The sequence below is a fragment of the Colobus angolensis genome, unplaced genomic scaffold (assembly GCF_000951035.1).
Source record: "Colobus angolensis palliatus isolate OR3802 unplaced genomic scaffold, Cang.pa_1.0 Scaffold179, whole genome shotgun sequence".
Taxonomy (NCBI): domain Eukaryota; kingdom Metazoa; phylum Chordata; class Mammalia; order Primates; family Cercopithecidae; genus Colobus; species Colobus angolensis.
The window spans coordinates 6070040-6083632 of NW_012114921.1; positions in this window are offsets into that span (position 1 = coordinate 6070040).

Genomic DNA, 13593 nt, shown 5'->3' on the forward strand with positions numbered 1-13593 from the left:
ACTTGTTATCTTCTTTTTTTTTTCTATATCCCCCAATATTTAATCACTACCAGACACGTAACCTAATTCTTGGAAGAGTATTTTCTTTGGCACCACACAAACTCTATATAGCAGGAAGGAAATACGAGGTTCAGAAAGAGTCTAGTCTCAGTCTTACCTTTAACTTCACTCTGTGACCCTGGAAAAATACCTTTCTTCTCTACTCCCACTGCTACTGCTGTATTTCTAGATCTTCACCATCTGTTTTGTTTTTATTAAAATAATTTAAAAAATGATATCAAGCTTAGCTTTTCTGGGTCATTTGAGTTGCTGACATGACCCTCCATCAACCCCACATTATTTCCTACATAATAAGATGGTTGTGTAAGCACAATGCAACCATAAAAATAAGGAAGTAAACACTGTTAGGTTACTATTATCTATTCTCACACTCATTCAAGCTTTGCTAATTGTCCAACTGTCTTATAGCAAAAGAATGTAGTTCAGAATCACATGTTACATTTAGAAGCTATATCTTTTTAGTGTCCTCGGTCTTTCCTTGACTTTGATAACCTTGACACTTGGGAAGATTACAGGCCAATTATTTTGTAGAATATCAGATATAGCAGGTGTTTTATAGAATGTCATCACCAGCCTTACGTTATGCATCTTTAGCAGTAAATATTACAGAACTGGTGCTGTATTCATTTCATTGCATCCTTTTAGATGCTGGTGGTTTTAGTTTGTCCCATGACTATTGATGTTCATTTCAGCATCTTGCTTAAGATGGTGTCTACCAGCCTTCTTCACTGTGAAGTTACTCTTTTCTCTTTTATAATTAATAAGTATTTTGTAGACGGTACTATGTAAATATCCCTTTCCTTGCCAGACTTTCAGTGTATTTAGTTATTTATATCAGTATGGACTCATTTTATTTAATGGGTAATAATCTATTGCTAGCATCATTGTTTTGGTGCTCAAATTCTCTCTGATTTGGCCAGTAGGAGCCCCATTGAGGTTGGCTTCTGTCACCTTTTGATATGTCCCTGTCATTCTTTTACCCCTTCCTTGCTTTCTAGCCCAATTAAGACGTTCTAGGTTCATCTTGTACTTTCTCTATACCAGCCAAGGAATCCTGGTGTGTTTTTTCCTGTTGTTGTTGCTGTTGTTTGTGTTTTTTTGTTTGTTTATTTTTTAGTGTTAAATGGCATTTAGAATCCAAAATCTGGTTCCTAGATAATGCTCATTGTTATTGGGCCATTGCTGCTCCCAGGCCTTCTCATAGACATAATGAGGAAATGAGGTTCTGACACCCCCATCACAAGCTCTCCCCACTGTGAGGATGCCCTCCTTATCTTGCTTGGGTTTTGGTACCCTGTACCAGGGTGCTCTTCCATGACAACTCTTTCTTAACTGTGGTTGGCTTCTGACACACTTCACCAGGGCACCCCTCTCTCCTGAGATGGATGACTTCCTTGCTATACTCAGACTATGATATTCCACACCAGTCTACCTCCCTGCCCCAAATGTGGATGCTCGTTTCACCTTGCTTGGGTTCTGATTCTCCTCACTAGACTACTTGTCTCTTCTTTCTCCCGCTCCTGATGGACTCACCCTGGTTAGGTCTGACCACAGTGTTGGGCTGCCTTCATCATCTCTTAACTAGACTATTATAACACAAAGCCTCCTAACTGATCTTCCTGCTTTCAATCTTCTTATACCTTTCACATTTCTGCAAAAGTGATCATTCTATATATATAATTTGACTTATATTTATATTTATATTTAAATATAAGTCAAATCATGCCACTCTGTGCTTAAAAAATTGTAATAGTTCCCTTTTGCTTAGAGAATAAATTTCAAGTTCCTTGGGCTGTCATTCAAGGACCTCTACTATCTGACCCAAAGGTACCTTTCTTCCTCATTTCTTATTAGTTCCTTGGTATACTGTGCACTCCAGTTATGGCTACTGGCTACTCCTTAGACATACCCCAGTACATTTACTCCTCTGGCTTTTTGCCTTTATCCTCTCCTCTGTCTGGCTTAGCTAACTCTCTTCACTGTCTGATAAGATTCCTCAGAGTCCTAGTTCAGATGTATGCTATGGATGTCAGAACCTGAATACAGTGAAGAAGATAACCGTAAGAGGAAGGAATTAACTGGTGAAACCTCTCTGACCTCTGTAGTCATAAACAGTCCCCTTTTTTTCTACTTCTGATGGAGTATTTACTTCATTCTCTCTCTTTTCACAATCAGCTGTTTACAGTCTGTTGCCCCTGATTCATTGGCTGCTCCTTGAATGCACTCAACACAGGGCATTGCATCTAGTAGACACTCAGGGAATGCTGATGGAACTTGTCAAGGGAATGAATTTTGGGTGGTGAAGTTACCACAGTAGTGAATCTGTTGCTTTCATTTGAAGTCCATTCACAGGTCCCACTGGGGTCTGAGAGGCTCTGACTACAAGAAAGGGTTTGGACTCTGGCATCCTTGGGTCTAGATATCTGCCCTGTGCCAGAGCTCTTTCTGAGAAAATGATACATTCACACTATTCTCCTCTTTGGTAAATTCCAAATATGTCTTTAAAAAATTATCTACACTCTCATCCTAAATAAAATAATTCTTAGCTACAGGAATATAGGTATTTAAAACTGCAAATAATAGCAGTGACATCATCCTACTAAAAAAGCCTGCCCCAAATTGTCTGAAGGCCAGCATTGTGACATGTGTCTCCGGACAGCCTATCCCTGTAGAGACCCTCAGTCTGTCTCTGCAGAGACACTTAGGCTGAAGTGTCAGCAAAGGAGGGTTTTAGACTTTCTCAGTGACTTACCAGTCTGCACTTTTTGGGGCTCTATGGAAGCATCACAGGCTAGGTTCCTTGCAGCATGTGAGGGTTTCTAGAGAGGAAGGGAAAGATAGGAGGCTGTATTTCTTTAGATCCCACTACCAACCCCATTTGCTCCAGCCATAGCAGCACCTTGAACTTTTTTTGTTCTGCTCTTTCATTCTTCCAGGGCTTTGTCCAGGTTTTCTTTTCTACTCTGAGATTGAACTGTCTGATTTCAAAGCCTAGGCTCTTTTGTGTTTCATAATCATAGCACTGAATGGTTTTTTTTCTTTTAAAAAAGATTGCTCATTTTCGCTTTTCCTGTCAGGTTTTCAGTCTCATTAAAACAATTTCTAAATTGAGATCAGAATATTTTCTAATATACAGATTCAATTTTTGCCTCCACAGGGGTTGAATCAACGTGTACTTACCTACAAGGCTAACTCTTATTTTGATTTGGCCTGAGACACAGTAGAATGTTCCCAATTTAAGATTAGCACTATTCCATCTGCCTGGTGCTAATTGAAACTGAAGAGGAAGGAAAGCTTTTATTTTATAATTGTTTGGAGAGCAGCATGGAAAACTCCTTAGAATGTGATGAACCTGAATTTTCTAATTCCAACTCTGATATTTACTAGGTTTATAAGCTTTGGCAAGTGTTAAGCTCTCTGTGTCCTGGTTTTCTTATCTGTAAAATGAGGATAATAAAGCCAATTTTTAAAGGGCTGTTGTTAGGTTAAGTGATGTGATTCTTGTAGGGTTGACTCTGGTTTTGACTTTGTCACCAACAGTGGGAGGTGGGAGTCATCAACCTAAGCATTGTCCCCGGCTTAGTGTATGCCATAATTTCACACTAAAGCTACGTTTACTCCCATTATCTTATGTAACCTTCATATTGTGATCAGAGAAAAAAAGATGGTGGTGGTGTTCCCATTTGTCAAATAAGGAAATTGGTATCAGAGAAGTTGAGTGGCTTGTCTGAAAACAGAGACATCTGACTCCTAGTCTGAGACTCCCTTTGTTCTTAACCAGTCTTAGAAGAGGGCTGTGTGGTGTGTAAAAAAAAACCAAAGGCCTTCAATTGAAAGTCAGGAATGGGCTTGGTGCAGTGGCTCAAGCTTGTAGTCCCAGCACTTTGGGAGGCTGAGGTGGGAAGATTCCTTGAACACAGGAGTATTTTTTCTTCTTCAGAAACAGGGTCTTGCTCTGTCACCCAGGCTAGAGTGCAGTGGTGTGATCATACCCTACTGTAGCCTTGAACTTCTGGGCTCAAGCGATCCCCCTGCCTTAGCCTCCCAGGTAGCTAGGATTATAGGCAGAAGCCACTGCACTAAGAATATCTTGATTTTATAGTTTTAGCTAGGATAATTTGGGAAAGTCAACTCAGTTTCTACTTTATTTAAACGGAAATATGAACTATTCTTCTTAACTCACTTTGGCAAATAATTATCGAGCATTTACTATGCCTTACGCTGTGCTAGGCCTATCCCTTCCCTCAGGCTGTTTATACTTCACTAAGGATAATAGATACAGATAATTAGTTTAAGTGAAAAGAGTTATAACAAATGTATATGTGGCAGAAGATAATGGTGGTTGTGGTAGGAGTGGTCCAGGAGGGTGCCACAGAGATAGCCGTGGGGCTGGGCCTTGCTTCTGAGGAGAAATCTCAAAGGAGGGTATGTAAGAATTAAATTGGATAATGGGTATGAATGTGCTTTATTAGTTACCACATAAATGCAGCTGTTTACAACTGTCAATTCTTACAGAAGGTGCCTCTTTTCTAGAAACCCTGGCTGACCTAGCAGAACACCATAGTTGGAGTCCAAACTTAATTAAAGTGAGAAGACAGATTTTAGTAGATTGGAATTTTATTAAAAAAACAAAAGCAAAAGCCTGTGTGTGAAGTTTTTGGAGTCCAGGTGTCCTTAAAATGGGGTGTGTATGCCTATTAAAACTGTCTTCTACTTCGATGACACAGTGGACCTCAGCTACTTTTGAGTTTATAAAGGACTTATTTATTATCACTTAAAAAAAAAGCCACTTGTGCTCCTGCAGCATTTCAGATATTTAAAACAGCCTTGTAAACAAGTATGTATCCTGGGGAATAAAATGGATCAGGACAAGACAAAGAGAAATTGGGCAGCTGAGCCAAAAGATATGTAATGTTTTTATTTTTTAGATTTGTTTGGGTTCAGTAGTCGTAATTATTGAGAGCTTTCTATGTGCTAGGCTTTGTATGAAGTACTGAGGGAACAGAGATGAATGAAGCATTTCATAAACAAGGGGACTTATAGTCTGGCTGGAGATACAAGACACCTGTGGTTAATGATACACATTTTTATGAGGTGCTCTAAGATCTTAAAGGTGGAGGACCTACTCAAGCCATTGGGTGAGGACCGCATCAGAGATGGCAAGTTAGAGGAGATGACACCTGAAGATTATAAGTTTTGGAGGAAACAGAAGGGAATAACGGGAGATAAGTGTGTTCTATGCAGTGGTAATAGCTTAAAAGAAAAGCACCAGGATTTAAATAGTACCCGGTACTTAAAGCATCAACAAATAAGAGAAACATTCCTCAGAATTTAATGCTGGAGTGTAGTAACTGATAAGACTTTGTATATTGTCCCTTTTTGAAGAGACACAACATTTTTAGTTTGTTAGTGTTAGTTACAAGATTTTAGAGTGGAACATTTGTTTTTACTGTGCAGTATTTTGTGTTCCCTATTTTATGAGTCTCATTAGGGGCAAATATGCAATTCCCTAAAGGAGCTAATTTAGATACTTGCTTCCCAGGCTTCCTTGCTTCTCGGGCATAGGCAGTGACCTAGGTTTCCCCAATCCAATCCGATATGCCCAGACCACACTTGGATTTAGCACTTAAAGACATGAGAGAGAACGGAATGGGAAACTAACTTTCTTTTTCTGATGGCAGAGGCAGTAGCATCCCCAGCAAGGTTGGGTTCCTGGCACTGAAGTGGCATTGTTGCTTGTGGTTGCTGCACAGAGGTTGAATTCTTGATACAGAAGTGACAGTGGTACCCATTCTAGCATGTAGTGATCAGAAGTAGCTGCAGTGGTTTCCTCATTGGACTAGTTCTGCAGTGTAACTTTGTGCTTTATTCTGGAAGTTTAGCCTTAAGCCTATTTTTCCAACCTTCACCAAATTTGGTGAGCCACCCAGTATTCTTTCAGTAAATTGATTTTCAGTAGACTCAGAATCTGGTGCTTACATCTAAGAATCCTTTGAGTTAGAGGTCATCAGACTACAGCCTGTGGGACAAATCTGGCCCCATTACCTGTTTTTATAAATAAAGTTTTGTTGAAACATAGCTACACACATTCATTTACATATTGTCAGTGGCTGCTTTTGTGCTACAAAGACAGAGTTGAGTTGTTGAGACAGAGGTGATAGAGCCTGCAAAGCCTAAAATACTTACCATTTGGCCTTTTGCAGAATTTTCCAACCCCTACTTTAACTAATAATGGTTGTCCCTTAACAACACTGAAATGTTTCCTTCATGAGACAATGAGTATTAGTTTGAGTTTCACCCTTTTCTCTTAAATTTTGGTTTTGGCTTCCAGGATGCTCAGAGCAAAATTTGGTCATGAATTGCAAAGCATGGAGTGTTGGTACTATGTTGTAATTGTCTCCTACTTTATTACCTGTATTCCATTGATGATTACTGTTGTCCTAGGGATGTGTGTGTGTGTGTGTGTGTGTGTGTGTGTATACATATTTATGCTTGTAAGCAACTTGAAAGCCATTTTTGAAGTAGACAGGTTATACTGTTATTCTGTTTTTTTTTTTTTTAAAGAACCTGGAAAGAGTGATTGCCTGCCTTATTGGGAACATATCAAATTGTGAAGAATATTCTCAGTCTTCCTTTCATATCTACCTAGTATTGTCTTAATTTGCTCAGATCTTTTTCATTCTCATGCTAATAAGAGGAATTTATTTATGGTTAGAGACCAGTGGCTAATAAGGAATCAATGTTTCAGACTAGTAAGAAGCATCTTTTTCTTGATTCTCTAATACGCTTCTTGTTTGTCTCAATTAGAAATATTTTCAGCCGTAAATAGTAGAAAACCTAACAGTGATTTAAAATATAGGCATTAATTTTCCGGAGGGAGGGTATTGGTTGCTTGTATAGGATGGGATACAATACCATTTAGAACCCAAGCTCTTTCTGTTTTTATACGCTGCCAGCCTTTTCCACTCGGCCACTCTGCCATCGAGTGTGTGCTTTCCACTCTTGTACTTATGACCTCAAGGTTACAAGGCTACTGCAGCTCCAGAAAGAATGTTTGAAAAAGGAAGAAAGGGGTGGAAAGGTAGAATTAGCACTCTGCCTGTGTTCTATTCTATAATTAAAGCAACCATTTCCCCAGAATCCTTAGAAACTTACTGACTAGAACTTTGTCACAGTGACATGCCCAACTTTAAAGGAGGCTGGGAAAATGAGTGTTTAATTGTCTCATTACTTTCATGGATAAAATTAGGGTTGGCAAAATTGGCAAGGATGAAGGGATGAATGGATATTGATTAGGGATTTGAAAGTCATTTGATTTTAGTGACTTTTTTTTTCTCTGAGACGAAGTCTCGCTCTGTCGTCCAGGCTGGAGTCCAATGGTGCAATCTCGGCTCACTGCAACCTCCGCCTCCCAGATTCAAGTGATTCTCCCTGCCTCAGCCTCCCAAGATTACAGGTGCCTGCCACCATGACTGGCTAATTTTAGTATTTTTAGTAGTGATGGGGTTTCACCATGTTAGCAAGGCTGGTCTCAAACTCCTGACCCCAGGTGATCCACCCGCTTCAGCCTCCCCAGAGTGGTGGGATTACAGGCGTGAGCCCCTGTGCCCTGCCTTTAGTGACTTTTTAATATGGTTTTTAAAAATGTATTTGTACTCTGTATGATTTTATATAAATGTGTGCTGGTGCCTGTGTTTTATTGGAGCTACTTCATTTTGGGCTGGAGATACAGTAGTAAATGAAGAGATAAATACTACCTTTCCAGTCTAGAGATAAAAAGAAATACTATCAAATACTTTCTGTAAATTGGATAAGTGTTTGGGAAGACTTCTATAAGGGCCATATTTAGGAGTCATTAAATCTCTTTGAGGGATTATAGGAAGCCTTCATAGAAGTGGTGACATTTAAACTGGGTCCTAAAGGATAGGCAAAGGGAGGAAAACTTCTGGGATTATGCAGTAACTTGTTGCTGTATCTTCCCTGCTGAGGAGTTGATTGGCAATGTTAATACCTCAGAGATTGTCTATTTCATTATTAGATACCTCTGATTATTATAATGTTCTTATAGAATTCTCCATTTCTTCCTCCCTTCCCCTGTCTCTCTTTTTGGTCAGAAGGGCAAAAGGCAATTTGTATGACATGATGAGAGGAGAACTCTTGGACAGTTACTTTAAGTCACTCTAAGACTGCATCCACATTCCTTTCCTAGCCTTCAGGATTCTCTGTAGTTTTTTTCTGACTGGTCTTTCTAGTTCCATTTATTCATTCATTCCTTCATTCAGCCGTTACTTATCTATCACCTACTGTTTGCAAGGAATAGTTCTGAGGTCTGGAGATAAAGACAGAGTCTTTGCCCTTGTGGAGCATATGTTGATTGGAGGGAGCCAGGCAATAGGCAAATAAATGTCAGTTGATGATAAGTGCCAGAATACAAATAAAGCAGGATAAGGTGGAATAAAGGGTGCTGATATAGAGTAGAGGGAGATTTTTAAATCATTTTATAAAGAATGGTTAGGGAAGAATTATCTGATAAAGTGATCTTTCAGCAGAGACTTGAAGGAAGGCAATAAGCCATATGGATATCTGAGGGGAAATGTGTTTTCAGGCATAGTCACCATAGGGTACAAAGGCCTGGAGGAGAAAGTGTATATAGCCTGTTGGAGAAAGCCCTGGTGCCTGGAGCAGAGTGAGTGAAGTGGGGAAAAGTCGGAGATAAGGTCAGTGAAGTAGCAGGGTAAGATGAGGGGAGGAGGTAGAGGAAGGTAAGATCATGTAAGGCCTTGTATGTCTTTGTAAGGACTTTGGCTTTTACATTGAGATTGCGGAAGCCACTGGAAGATTTTAAGCAGAAGAGAGTGATGTGATCTGTGACATATTTTAAATAGATCACCCTGGGAGGCAAGAATGGATCAGTTAAGAAGGATGTTGTAATATTCTCGGTCAGAGTTTCCCAATAATGGCACTATTGACATTTTGGGCAGGATAATTCTTTGTTGTGAGGGAGTTATACTATGCATTTTAGGATGTTTAATAGTATCCCTGGCTCCCACTTACTAAATGCCAGTAGCACTTACCCAGTTGTTTTAATCCAAAATTTCCCTAGACATTGCCAAATATCCCCTGGGGAGCAGAGCAAATCTGTCCTCCCCTCCCCAACTCCTCTTCACCCCACTATTGAGATCCACTGTTGTACACAAAAATTGCTGATGGTTTGGACCAAGGTGATAACAGTAAAGGTGATGAGAAGTGGTTGGACCGTAGATCTGTTTTGAAGGTAGAGTTGATAGAATTTGCTGATGGATGCTTGTGGGTGCTGATAGACAAAAAGTGGAGTAAAAAGTGAATCAGATTTTTGGCTTAGCAACTGTAAGAGTAGAATTGCCATTTATTGAGGGGTAGAGGGGAGGAAACACCTGAAGGGGGAACAGAGTTTTGACTTGTTAAGTCTGACAATCAGTGACACAGCTTTGTCTCCTATTGTCTTTAAAAATGCTTTTCCTTTTGAGGGTAAGAACTAGGTCATGTCATCTTTGCATCCGTAGTGACAAGCATTGTGTCTGGCATGTAGAATATGTTCAATAAGTGGTGAATGAATGATGAGATTATTTACTATTTCCAAGAAGGACCAAGTTATTTACTGTTTCCTAAACCACTCATACTTTTTTCTTGTTTGGCCCTTTGTTTTTGTGATTCACTCAAGGGAAATCTCAATATCGCTATGAAAATTTTACTCCTTCTTCAATACCAACCCAAATACTGCCTCTACCACGAAGCTTTTCTTAGTTCTGCAGGTATAATTAATGTCTCCCTTCTCTGCACTTCTTTGCCTTGTTTGAAATTCAAGTATGCTTTGACTTATGACTGGTTGCTTTGACTTATGACTGACTGCCACTAAATAGATTTATTAGTACCTTTTTTCATTTCCATCTTTCTTTTGCTTGTTTCTTTACAGTGTTTTTGTAAGCTACTCTTATTATTTATTTTATACTCCACCTCATATCAAGATCTAAGGTGCTCTAGATCATCATTACTGAAAGTATACTCCACAGAAAGTGACCTTAACAGGCAACTGGCCTTACCATCTAATCACTACAAGAAAAAATGTCATTTCAGATGTTGTTTTAAATCCAACATCATCATTGTTGACTGATTTCCTTGTACATTTAACTGGTTGTGTCAGGAGATTTATAATTTTCACTTAGTACATATATTGTTTTAAAAGTTATTTGTGGTTTCTAAAGAACCCAATAAAAATAATCATTTTCAAATCCTTTAGGCACTTCAGTCACACTATTCGTCAGTTATAAACCATTAGATTGAAAGCTGTAGTCTCCAAACAAAACCAAATTTTTGAATGATTATTGATCATTCGCTTTTATAATAGAGTTAGCAGGAGTTGCTAACTCATATGCCTACAGAGGAGAGATAAGTGACTTAAAAAGGCCTGGTTAGGCTTAAGATGACTACAGAGACAAAACATTGCTGGCCAAGGTCCATGGCTTATAAGAATAATTTGTTAATTATTTACTTTGAAAACCAGAGGACTATTTAAATGAAAGGAGTTATTGCACTTAAAATATGTTAACTGCTAACTTGTGTAACTTCAGCAAGTCATTTGAGATCTCCAAGATTTAATTTCTTTGAATGTACAGAGTCATCTCTAAAGTTGCTTTTACCTCATTTGATTCTGTTAGTAATAAATAAAACTGCTGGCATCTTACCAGTATGCCTCAATTTCATAAGTATTGTGTTTCATCAGAGGGAACTAAACTTAGCCAAGTTTCCTATAGCAGCACCCACCATTGAAAGAGAGAGACAATGTATTAGCCAGCCAGTTAACCTTCGGTAACCAAACCAGTATTTGGTTATTCAGAACTGAAATCTAAAATAGATGATGTCTGAATTTGATCGTTCCTGCTGAAGATATTAGTGGTTCTGCCTAATATTGTACATAGACGTTTTGTTGTTTTGTCTACCTGATCCTATTTATTTTGTTCAGTCATTTTTCTAGTGCAGCACTTTTTAGTTTTGTATTTGCCAACTTCCCCTATTAGTGGTGATTTCCTGGAAACATAGGCCATTTCTAGGTCATCTTTAATCCTCAAAACCTGGAACAGGCAAGAGCACATGACAGATGTTTGAAAAATGTTTGAAGAGATGGCATGCTTATTAGCTTTGTAGGTGACAAAAACTGAAAGAGAAAACTAATATTTAGATGAGTGAGCTTGGAATGATGGGCTGAAGCCAACAAGATGAAATTTAGGAGGAAGACAGCAAAGTTCTGCATTTTAAGTCTCAAAAGAAATGGCAACATATGGGCAGGCTGGAGGAGACTTAGCATGATGCTATTCTTATGAAAATGGTGGTTTTGGCTGCTGAAGCTCAATGTCAGCCAAAGGCATTGCAGTGGATAAAAATCTAATGCAACTTCAGGCTGAATTATTGGAAGTATTAAGTACAGTTAAAGGAGGTGATAGTTCCACTATGTTTTGCAGGGGACAGACTGCACTTAGAGTATCATGTTCCCCTCGGGGTACCAGGCAGTAAGAGGATCATTGCAAACAGAACTCTATTTAGTGGAGGGTACTCTAGATCATCATTACTGAAAGTGTAGTATGAACTGTTCCCAGCCCACAATGGGAAAGTGTAGAAATTGAAAGTACTTAGAAATCTTTATAGCAATTTGTCAGAGTAATTTTATGTGTAATGAATCTAATAAAAAGGAAGATGAACTTTATCTTGTATGTCTTTGTTTCTTTTTTTTTTTGCTTGATAATTTTTTTATTTTAATAGACTTTATTTTTTAGAGTTTTAGTTTCTATAAAGAAAAATTGTGTAGAAAATGCAGAATCCGGCTGGGCGCAGTGGCTCACACCTGTAATCCCAGCACTTTGGGAGGCCGAGGCAGGTAGATCCCCTGAGAGTCAGGAGTTCAAGACCAGCCTGGCCAACATGGTGAAACCCCGTCTCTACTAAAAATACAAAAAATTAGCCAGGCGTGGTGGCGTGCGCCTGTAATCCCAGCTACTCGGGAGGCTGAGGCATGAGGATTGCTTGAACTGGGGAGGTGGAGGTTGCAGTGAGCCCAGATCACGCCATTGCACTCCAGCCTGGGCAACAGGAGTGAAACTCTGTCTCAGAAAAAAAAAAAAAAAGGAAATGCAGAATCCCTCTCTCCCTGTTTCCTCTATTATCACCATCTCATTAATGTAGAATAGATGAACCAATATTGATACATTATTATTGACTAAAGTACATAGTTTACATTAGGGTTTACTCTTTGGGTTGTATAGTTCTGTAGGTTTTGACAAATACATAGTGTGTGTATCCACCATTATAGTATCATACAGAATAGTTTTATACCCTAAAAATGCCCTGTGCTTCACCTGTTCATTCCTTAACCGTTAACCCCAACCTTTCAAATACCTGGCAGCCACTTATCTTTTTACTATTTCTATAGTTTAGCCTTTTTCCAAATATCATGAAGTTGGAATCAGCCTTTTCAGACTGGCTTCTTTTACTTAGAAATCTACATTTTAGGTTTTTCCATATCTTCTTGTGGGTTGATAGTTCATTTCTTTTTTTACTGAATAATACTACATTGTATGACATACCACAGTTTATTCATTCAATCTTGAAGGATATCTCAGTCGCTTCCAGTTTTTAGCAATTCTGAATAAAACTGCAATAAACATTCATGAGCAGGTTTTTGTGTGAACATAGTTTTCAACTCATTTGAGTAAATACCTAGGAATACTATAATCACATAATGATGATTCAGTCAGTGATGGACCACATATATGATATAGCCATCATCACATATTAATGCAACATATTACTCATGTTTGTGGAGATGCTGGTGTAAACAAACCTACTGTGCTGCCAGTCATATAAAAGTATAGAACACATAATTATATGTATTATATAATGCTTGATAATGATGATAAATGACTCTGTTACTGGTGTATATATTTACTATGCTTTTTGTTGTTATTTTAGAGTGTACTCCTACTTATAAAAAAAAGTTAACTATAAATCAGCCTCAGGCAGGTCCTTTGGGAGGTCTTCCAGAAGAAGTCATTGTTATCATAAGAGATGTCAGCTCCATGCATGTTACTGCCCCTAAAGATCTTCCAGTGGGACAAGATGTAGAGGTGGAAGACACTAATCTTGACAGTGGGACAAGATGTACAGGTAGAAGACACTAATATTGACAGTCCTGACCCTGTGTAGATGTAGACTTTAGTTTTCAACAAAAAGTTTAAAAGGTAAAAAAATAAAAATAGATAGGCGTGGTGGCTCACACCTGTAATGCGAGCACTTTGAGAGGCCGAGACAAGTGAATAGCTTGAACTCAGGAGTTGGAGACCAGCCTGGACAACATGGTGAAACTCCATCTCTACTGAAAATACAAAAATTAGCTGGGCATGGTGGCACATGCCTGTAATTCCAGCTACTCGGGAGGCTAAGGCACAAGAATTGCTTGAACCCAGAAAGTGGAGGCTGCAGTGAGCCAAGATCATGCCACTGTAC